This window comes from Tiliqua scincoides, chromosome 4 (genome assembly GCF_035046505.1).
Source record: "Tiliqua scincoides isolate rTilSci1 chromosome 4, rTilSci1.hap2, whole genome shotgun sequence".
Taxonomy (NCBI): domain Eukaryota; kingdom Metazoa; phylum Chordata; class Lepidosauria; order Squamata; family Scincidae; genus Tiliqua; species Tiliqua scincoides.
Window position 1 is genome coordinate 205,548,077 of NC_089824.1, and position 10,819 is coordinate 205,558,895.

Here is a 10,819-nt window from a genome sequence, read left to right on the forward strand (position 1 = left end):
GAAACAAGATCTGAACCAGTGACTTCCTGGCTCATGTTCAGTTCATGCACAGTATTGCTACAGTGTAGGGGTGGTGGGGCCATAGATCAGCAATAGAGTCCATACTTTGCATGCATAGTTCAGTCTTTGGCATCTCCAGAAAGGATCCTGTTTGAAACCCTAGAAAGTCACTGCCAGGCAGCGTAGACCATTAGTCCAACTCCAAATAAGGCAGCGTCAAATGCATTATCTAGACTTACAGAGATGTTTGGGGTTCTCTAATGTTGTTGTTTTTTACTGGGGAAGGGGGCAGAATCAGGTCATTGTTTTCAGCCAACGAAATCCAGGTTTGTACAGTCCCACTGATTCATCATGCTGAAATAATTGCTGGCAAGAGCTCTGAACCTTCAGTCCTATTGCAACTCATCCCCGTGAGTGGGTGTCAAAGCTTTGCATTAGACAAGGTGTTGTCAGCGAATGAAGCAAGGGAGAAAAGAAACTGAATCATAAAGGCCTACAGGGACTTTCTAAGCACTGCTGGGTTTCTCATTGTACTCAAATCAGTTCTGATTGGGGCAATGGGTTCTACCTTCTGCACCAGAAAAAAAAACAAAAAAAACGTATGACAAGCTAAGAATTCAGAAGACATCATGGATGACGAACATAATCTCTCTTTCATGAGTCACTGGCATCGGGATGTCCTTGTGGTATAATCAAAGTGCTGCTTATTACGCTTGTGGATGATAACCAAGCTAAATCTTAATGAGTTGTGGGAAAGAAGACAATGGGGCGCTTTGCCAGAACTTGTTCACCTTGACAACACACCCACAGGCCAGGTACAAAGATCGCCATTGTTTACTTGAAAGCCTGACAGAAGGAATTATAGTCTGTTTGTGTGTATGTACATGCACGCGCAAGAGTGTGCACACCATAAACACTTCTGAATTTCCTGTTTTTGTGGGTCATACACCCAAATTTTGGACAAGCATTGTAATAAGGGCAGTCTAAGCTGCCACAAAGTTTGATAGCAAATATTGGTAGTACTTCTACTTAAATGGGAGAGGGTTATCAAGGCCAGCGTATTTTGCCAGCCTGAGTGACCCCACTGCATGATCTGAACGGTGTTGCAACATTTCCATTGTAATGTCCCAGAGGCTGTTGGGTGTGGTATGAAATTCCATAGCTGAACTCCAGTGAAATTGTGTCTCATTGCAAGGAATCATGGGGCACATGTCTCAGAAGTGCACACTACTTCATTGGCAGGATGCAGAGAGTGCAACCAAAGATTAAGCATTTTGTGTCTGAAGCTTCAATAACACTATCAGTAACCACTTGGTTGGGCACATGGGTTTGTAAGAAGATACATCCTGATGTCTGATTCTGTTGACATAATTTAAAAGTGTTTGTTTCAGTTCTGTTTGCAGACCACAAGAGAGACAATATGAGATTTTTAGGGGATGGGCAGCAGGGTCTATCTTCCTGTTTTATCCAGATTAATTCTTGGGATCTGTGTACATCCAGTCAGATAATTCCCTGCATCGCTTGAAGCTAAATGTCTTTTATGCATCACATAAGAACAGCGCCACAGAATCAGGCCATAGGCACATCTAGTCCAGCTTCCTGTACCTCACAGCGGCCCACCAAATGCCCCAGGGAGCACACCAGATAACAAGAGAACATTCCCAAGGGTTCCAGATTTGAGTTATGGAATGGTTCCTTGAATAACTATTTCAGACTAGCAGGATCTTAACAAGTTTAAAGCAGGAATTCATGAAATGTGTGTTAAATGCTGGAAATTTTTTCCTGTGATGTAAAAAACCTCACTGTGGGTTAACACCATGAAAAGCCATCATTAGTTAATCCATGTGCAGACACTAGCACAGGTCATGCTCTTCATCTCTCAGAGCAACAGTGCTCAGCAAAATAATTGGAAACCCATAATCTAAAATGTGGTCCTGACTACATACTTTCTTCCAGCCACTATGTGTGTCTTCACCTGAAGGAAAACTCACCTGCTCTTCTACTTGTCTCCCCAGAGTTCTTTCCCCTCTGGCTTCTTTCACAATGGTGACCCACAGCATAATACCATGATTCACCTGACAGGGCATAGTGACAAATGGCAATCCCTTCCCCTGGGGACAAATGGTGTCTCCGTCTCATGTCCTCAACTGCCCCTGCCTTTTTTGTATGCCGAGTCTGGTCCTCACCTCAACAACCTAAGAACATATGAACAGCCCGCTGGATCAGGCCATAAGCCCATCTAGTCCACCTTCCTGTATCTCACAGTGGCCCACCAAATGCCAAGGGGGGGGGCACACAGGACAACAAGAGATCTGCGTCCTGGTGCCCTCCCTTGCAATTGGCATTCTGAGCACCATTCATGCTGCCCCCAATGAGGGACTGAGTTGTTCCTGCTCTGCTGCTTATTTCATGTGTCTCTGGCTGAGGTTTTCAGAGGCGTTATCATTGGTTGGCAACCTTCAGTCTCGAAAGACTATGGTATAAGCCTACAGCACCTGGTATTCCCAAGCGGTCTCCCATCCAAGTACTAACCAGGCCTGACCCTGCTTAGCTTCCGAGATCAGACAAGATCAGGCATGTGCAGGGTAACAGTTGCTGCTCATTGAGCTGTACCATTTCATAGCATAGCATAGCACAGCATAGCATAGCAGTTAAATTAACCTTCACTTATCTGCTTGCTTTCCCTTGTTTTGTGTTCTGCTTCTCATTTTGGTTTGGTCATTATTTTGGTTTTGCGTTCTTGCTCTGGATTATTTTACGATTTTACCATTGTATTCCTGTACTTTTAACTGATGTAACCTGCCTCAGGGTCCTCTTTGGGCATCAAACAACAGGGTGTACATACAGTACAGGGCTTTTCAAACTGGGGTATCACGATGCCCGAGCCACAGAGTGCTCACCGCTTTCCCCTTAAGGCAGGGCTTTTCAAACTGGGGTGTTGCGACGCCCCAGCCTGCGGGCCCTGGCCCCTGCCCCCTTAAGGGGTGGGGGCAGCCTGGAGGCAGGGAGGAGGCAGCGGCGCAATCCCCAGGAGCCCCTGGTGTACCCAAGTGTACCCAAGCCCCTGCAGCCTCCCGGGGGTGTGGGGAGCCCGGTGTGATCTGCAGCAGGGCTCCCCGCAGCAGTGAAAGTGGATGCGGAGCGATCGCGCTCCACTTCCCCCTAGCGGAGGCAGGGCGCAATCATTCCGCATCCACTTTCACTGCTGCGGGGAGCCCTGCTGCAGGTTACGCTGGGCTCCCCACACCCCCGGGAGGCTGCAGGGACTTGGGTACAAGCCCCTGCAGCCCCCCTGAGCAGTGCGATCCTGGGGATCACGCTGCTGCCTTCCCCCGCCCCTGCTGCCTCCCCCCTCCCACCCACGCAAGAACTTAGTGGCTCTCAAACTCTCCCAGAGAGTTTGAGAACCGCTGCCTTAAGGGGTGGAGGCAGGGGGAAGTAGCGACATGACCCCCAGGATCGCATCGCTAAGGGGACTGCAGGGACTGGGATGCACTCACCAGTCCCTGTAGCAGCCTGTCGGGGGTGCGGGGAGCCCTGCACGACCTTCTGTGCAGCAATTGCACTCCACTTTCGGTTTTGCGGAAGTGGAGCGCAATCTCTCCACTTTCACTTTTTAAGCTGCAGGGAGCCCTGCAGAAGGTCGCTCCCTGCACCCGCGACAGGCTGCAGCAGGGACTAGTGAGTGCATCACAGTCCCTGCAGCCTCCTTAGTGACACGATCCTGGGGATCGCATTGCTGCCTCCCCCCGTCCCCGCAAGAACTTACTGCGGTTCAAACTCTCCCTCAGAGTTTGAAAACCACTGGTATAATACATAGTTTCAGATATGCGGGTTGAAAAATATTCCAGATGGTGTTGCTGTGGAAGAATCCTGTCTGAGATCCAAGAGCAGGCAGGACTAAGCTAGATGGACCAGTATAGATGGTGTATATGGACCTAGATGGTTTGACTCCATACAGGGCGACTTGATAAGTTCAACAGCTGTATGATGCGTTAATTTCATGCTGAGCTGTGAAAATTAAACCAGGACTTGGCTTCTTTAAGAGTCAGGAAAGTGATGAACAAGCTATTGTCTAATTACATTACCCAAATGAAGGAACCTTGTTGCATCAAAGCCCTGTTATTAAGTTCAATTTTTGCTATTCCTCCACTAACTTATGCTCGACCTGAAACCAGAATATTACACACTCATGAGATCTAGTGTCAATTAATCATTAACAGTAATTACAACACACTCCTAGGCAACCAGCTAATTTTAATATTCATTCATTTTCATTATTGCTTCATTACCCAGGGATGTGTAGGGAAAAAGTGGTTCTGACTGCAAACAAAATCAAAAGCCTTTTTTTTTTCCCCCTAGTAACTTTGCATTTCTACTGTGAAGATTAATTCAACCCAGAAAAGAGTATACAGCTTTCTGGAGTGAACTTTCTAGATCTCAGGTGTACCCTTTGAAACTGTCATTCACAATGAAGGCTTGCTGAAACACAAGTGTCCCATAAGATGTCTTCTCAGGAACCAGAAGTGCAGGACACAGCAGCAGCAAGAAAAAAGGAGGTCGCCTCTTACATAGATTGTGCTCCCCATGGACATTGTGACCCCACAATTTGTCCTATTTGTTATGAAAACTAGTGAAAATTAATGCAGGTGTCAGCATAGCAAGCACCTGGTTTATGGTGTGGTCTGCCAACTCTGGGTTGCCAAAGGCTGCAGCACAGGCAAGAGAGAACAGGGATGGACACAGAGGCAAACTGAGAACTGTGTGGATGCAGACAAAACCTGGCATAATTGCAGTTGATGCAAGTGGTTGGTTGGTTGACTTGTCAGATAGCTGGCAGCACCCTTTAAAAGTGCAGTGACCATCAACCACTCATTCATTCTTGTTCCACACCCCACCAATACAGAGTTATTTCAGAGAACAGTAGAAACACAAGTTAGATTTTATCAAGGCATTCCCCATTTATTGCTCTGGCTTTGTAAGCACGTTTTGTATTTTACATTTGTTTGTTAATTTATTTTTGAATGGTGTGGTTTTGAATTTATTTCCTGTAACTTTGTATTTTTCTATCAATTTGATTTAGAATTGTAAGCCACCTTGAGCTTTTGGAAAGGCAGGGTATAAATGTTTTAAACAAATTAAGAGCCCAATTCTATGCATGTCTACTCACAAGTCCCTTTATAGTCATTGAGGCTCACACCCAGGTGAGCTTGGATGCGATTGCAGCATAAGGCTGCAATCCTATACACGCTTATCTGGGAGTAAGACCCATTGACTATAATGGGACTTATTTATGAGTAAACCTCTATAAGATTGCACTGTAAATAAATAAATAAATCTTTATACTAATGCAGAACTCAAGTGGTTGAGTGCCTATCAGACTGGAAGCAAAACAGAGGTTCAGGCCCACCCCACCCCATAAGGTATTGGTTTCTACATACTTGGGAGATACCTAGAAATGCAAAAAAAGACCTAAACAATCCAATGAAAACTGAGCAAACATATTGGCTGTAGGGTAATAGGCATTATTATTATTATTATTATTATTATTATTATTATTATTATTATTATTATTATTATTATTATTATTATTATTATTACAGAAATAAAGATGCAGTGTTGAGGGAGAATTGACAACTGAACAAAAGAACATAAGAAGGCCTATCTAGTTCAGCTTCCTGTATCTCACAGTGGCCCACCAAATGCTTCAGGGAGCACACAAGTCAACAGACACAACCTCCGTCCTGGTGCCCTCCCCTGCACCCGGCAATCAGAGGCAGGTGCAGGCACCTCTAAAACCAAGAGCTTGCACATATCTACTATGATTTGTAATCCGTAATGAACTTTTCCTCCAGAAATTTGTCCAATCCCTTCTTAAAGGCATCTAGGCAAGAAGGCATCACTACTTCCTGTGGCAAAGAGTTCCACAGACTAATTACACACTGGGTAAAGAAATATTTTTCTTCTGTCTGTCCTAACTCTCCTAACACTCAACTTTAGTGGATGTGCCCTGGTTCTGGTGTTTTGTCAGAGGGAAAGAGCATCTCTCTATCCACTCTTTCCATCCCCTGCATAATTTTGTATGTCTCAATCCTGTCCTCCTTCAGGTGCCTCTTTTCTAGACTGAAAAGCCCCAAACGCTGAAGCCTTTCCTCGTAAGGGAGGTGCCCCAGCCCAGTAATCATTTTGGTAGCTCTCTTTTGCCACCTTGAACCCCTAGCAGCATTAGGGTTGGCTGTGGACTGCAACATTTTGTCCTTTTATAATAAAGAAAAAGGACTGCCCTTAACCTGTTGGTGTCTAATGGTCCAATAACCAATCCTTTTGCTACCTGAAATCTTTTGCAGACGCACTTCATTTAGCTCATCTTTCACATGATCTATCATTTCCCCATGGGCCCCTCCACCGAGTTACTCTCACCCCCAAAGCAGCCTCCTGAGGCAGAGTGATAGAGAATGCTACACAATTTCCCCCCCCCCCTGCAGATTCAAGTTTTAAGTATCACAAATTATATTGTCACGAAATTGTCTGCTTCATTAAAGAACAGGCACAGTCCCATGAGTGGACAAGTGGGACAGTCCCACAAGTCTCACAGTCCAAGAGTGGGACAGTGGCAAAGTGGTGGGGGCTAAAAGAACCAATGTAAAAGTACCTGCCAGAAGCAGTTTTAGTCTGTTTCCACCACTGCAGGCCGCACATGGTTTTGGCCAGCAAATGCACCCCGAGGATTATGAACTGGTTCTTGGTCAGAAGTGGCATCGGGTATGCTTGAGAGTGGCCTTGTTTACAAGGGTTAGACCTGCAGCAAAACCTGGAAGGAAAGGGGAACTTCTCAGTGACAAAGGGAAAATCTAGGACACGGGAATTATGCAGGCCCTTCTGCCAAGAGATGAGTCGAGACATGTACTTATAAAAATAATGCAGGTATCAAAGCGCTCCAGGGTGATACGCTGCACTGTGCTATGTGCGTGTCTAGTTATGCAGTAGTTTTATATATGAAGCATCTCCTGGTTTATACATGCAGCACAATGAGAGTGTAGAATGGACTTGACCACTTCAGGCTACCAGGCCCACCTTTTTTGAATGCTCCCCAACATTTTAAAAACAAAACACCTCTTGCAGGCAGAAAGGCACCAGAACCTTGTCAAGAGCTAGAACCTCTATGCTTGATGTGCTAGTTCTCTACTTGCAGGGAGCCTTTTAAAGAAGCAAGCTGAAGTGGCATGAATGGGAGTCTCAGGATTCTGCTCCCTTGTTCTGCCACACATTTCACCAGCCTCAGTTCCAGTTTCGGGATGAATCCTGTCTTCCAGAAAGAGCCAAAATCAGCCTCCTTCTCTCTCAGTGATTCTTGTTCCTTCAACTTTCTTCAGCCTATTACTATACTGCAATGGTTCACAGAAGCAAAGGCAAGAATCCACTGGCAAGAATTGTTTAAGTACCTCTGGGCAAAAGCGATGCTTCAGGCCTGGATCTGATAGTGAGCAAAGAAACAGAAGCAAATACCTCTGCCCATTTACACCTCTCCAGAGGATTTTGTTCATGAAAAGGAAATGTAGGTCTCCTGTACTGGAAGGCTCCTGGACTGGAATGCAGGGGAGCATTCTGGTATGGAGGCTGGAGTAAGGCTACTAGCAAGCAATAGGACTAGACTACAAATGAGTTTGGATACAATAGGACTTGCAACATTTAACTAAGAATTACACTGCTGAATTAGACCAGAGTCCTCTAGCTTTGCATTCTGCCTCCAGGGTTCTCCACATGGCCAACCCAGGCAGGAAATGCACGAAATGTCACTAAGTGAACCAATTACAGCATTATTCCAAGGGTGATTGGAGAAGCAGTGGGAAAGTGGCCTGTGCAACCTCCGACTGAATACTGTCGTCAGAGTTGGAGCAGAGAGGAGAGCAGGAGAAGCAGCAGCGTCTTGGCTTCTCCTCCAAAAAGCTTCAGAGAGGACCAAATTGTCTTCTCATAGTTACATGCCTTATCATGAGTTGGGCCATTGGCTCATCAACCTCTGTGTTGCCTGTTAGCAGCTCTGCAGGGAGGAATTTCTCTCTGCTCTGCTCGTAGGTATCAGAGATTGCACCTGGGATCTTCTGGGAAAATCTTCTGCACCTGGGAAAGCACAGACCAGGGCTACACCCTGGGTGGAATACACCTCTCACTGGAAGAGTCACCACCCCTGTACTAGGCCAATATGGTCCATTCCAAAAGTGGTCACAAGATAGATCTCACAGGAGATCTCTTTGTGATTTGCAGTAGATCAATGTCAGTTTCTGACTGTCAGCTGTATAACAATAATCACAAGAAAAAGTTGAAATTTGTTTATATGTGGTCAAGTTGCAGTTTTCTGACCCTCAGTGCTTCCAGACTGTAAAATAACTCTTTAGAATTTGCTGCTAGTACTATCTATACAAAACATTCTGCCATGTTTGGCCATGCTGTCACAGTGTGTGGTTAGTGAGATGCAAAATACGTCTTTGGCTCTGCTATGCTGCTGTTTTGCAGGTGTCTCCCTGTAGTGGACCTTGGAGCATAAAACAAAGTAGATCCTACAAGTCTGAAATCTGCCCACTCATGGTCTGACTCAACAACTTGCCAGGGTATCAGGCACAGCTCAGTCCAAGGCTTTCTACCTGCAATAGTTACATTGATGGTGCCAGAGGACTGGACCCAGCAGACCATGTGTACAAGCCACAAAGCACATTTTCCACCACTGAACTACAGAAAGGAGTGGAAATCATGAACTGGCTTTTGAACGGGCTGAACTGGCTTTTCAAGTCCAGCCACCACCATGGACTCTTCAGCTGCCCATTGGGGGGAAAAGAGCCATGTGTGGTCATGTTGCATCATGGATAACAGAGCGATAGAGGCAAAAGGTGCACAGTGTATTATTTTGATTTTTTTTTTTGCATCAGATATTAAAATTCCACAGTGTCACTTGTGGCATTCGGCAGCCTCCCAGTGTCACTCTCCTCCTGTGTGCAAGATGCATTTATGATCCTAGGGCAGGAAGGGGCTGTGTAGCTCAGCAGTAGGGCACATGCTTTCCATACAGAAGGTTCCTGGTTCAATCTTTGGCATTTGCAGGTAGGGTCCGGCTAGATCAAGCTCTGAGTGTGGAGAGCTGCTGGCAGTCAGCGTAGACGACAGTGAACAAGACGAAAGAGTGGTCTGATTTGGAAAAAGGCAGGTTCATCTTTAACACACAAACCCTATGAAGGCATGCTTAACATACCCTGCTTCCAGGCCATCACACCGGCTTCACTGTACACTCAGCACAGCTTTCAACACTCACTTTGCCTTAATCCTTTATTGACACAGGGCTGTTTGAATCAACCTCATTTTCCAGATGACATATTTCAAATGCTTCTTCACAGCCATACAAGATTTCCTTCTTTCAATGGCCGCTGACAACTTCCTGGCAAAGCCTGGTGCTTTCATGGTTGTTGTTTCAGTGATTGCGTGTAAATGATACACACAGAGCAAGCGTGACTGTGTGTAATCCTTCTTCTCTTGAGGGATATTTTTTTCCTCTGCATAATCCTATGGTTTAAGACTGCAAACCTGAATGGATTTAGACTGCAATCTTATACAGACATTCCTGTGAGTAAATCACACTGGACAAAATGGGACTTAGAGCCCAATCTTGAGCACTGTGCGCTGGCCCTGCGTTGGCGCTGAGTGTCGCAAATGTGCCCTGAGTCATGTCTATGAGACAGAGCTGGGTCAGTGCTAGCGAGCCCAGAGCCAGCTGGAAGCCTGCTGCACACCACCCAGAGCAAGGGACAAGCTCCAGGTGGAGGAGAGATTAGTAAGGGCAGGGGAAGGTGTTCCTGGATGGTGGGAGGGTAGGAGTGGGGTGAGACTGAACTCTGCTCCACTGAACCCAGAGCCCCATGTTGGGCCTCCCAGCCTGACAAAGAGCCTCTCAACTCCGTGCTGGCAAAAGAACCAGTGCAGACTTGAGTAGCCTCATTGCGGGGCCTGCACCCTAACCCGAGGGAAGGGGACGAATGTCCCCTTCCCATGAGGAGATGCTGGGAGCTGCCTGGTGCGGTTAGGATACAGCAGTTGCCATTTTGTCACTGCTGCTCTTCTGGGTGCCAGGCAGCTCAGGATTGGGCTGTTATTTCTGTGTAGGTATGCTTAGGATTGAGCTGTGATACTGCCTTATGCCGAGTTAGGCCATTGTTCTATCTAGTTCAGCGTGGCCTACTCTGACAGCAGCTCTCCAGAAATTCAGCTACTTGATCCAGTGAATTCAACCTGAACCCTTGTATGCACTAAACATGTGCTCTACCATTGAATTATGCCCTTTCCCAAATTACATTAGATTAAACCAAAGTTTCTGTTGATGAATCTGTGGCATTCGGCAGGTCTGTGAGAGTCCGCATGTCTCTCTGGCAGCATTTAGGGAAAGAAAAAGGTGACACACTGTTTTTGTGCCCTCCATTTCCCCATCTCCTTCTCCAATACATTGGTAGTTCCTTGCAGGAGGCAGGAAGACACAGAGTTTGGTGTACTGTGACATTGCATATTTTATTTCTTGTATTATTTCATTATTTGGGAGATTAATTTGGAAGAAATGGATTGGAAGCAGCCAATCTCCTGTAACACTGAGTTACAAGCTATGTGATTGTTCATCTACTTTGGGTCTGGTGTGTTCCTTCAGTAGGAAATGAATGAAAACGGAAAGGTTGAAGATGCCCTTTCATGCTACCAATGAGTCATCACTTTTGTCTGAAGATTGTAAATGATCTTGCACTTAGGGGTATGTACTGATTTCATGATGAATGCGAAAGTGAATCAA

General features: G+C 45.9%; 1 pseudogene; it reads right to left on the minus strand.

The window, feature by feature from the left end:
- Nucleotides 1–2,483: 2,483 nt before the first annotated feature.
- LOC136650023 (5S ribosomal RNA) lies at nt 2,484–2,603 on the minus strand (annotated as a pseudogene).
- Nucleotides 2,604–10,819: the final 8,216 nt, after the last annotated feature.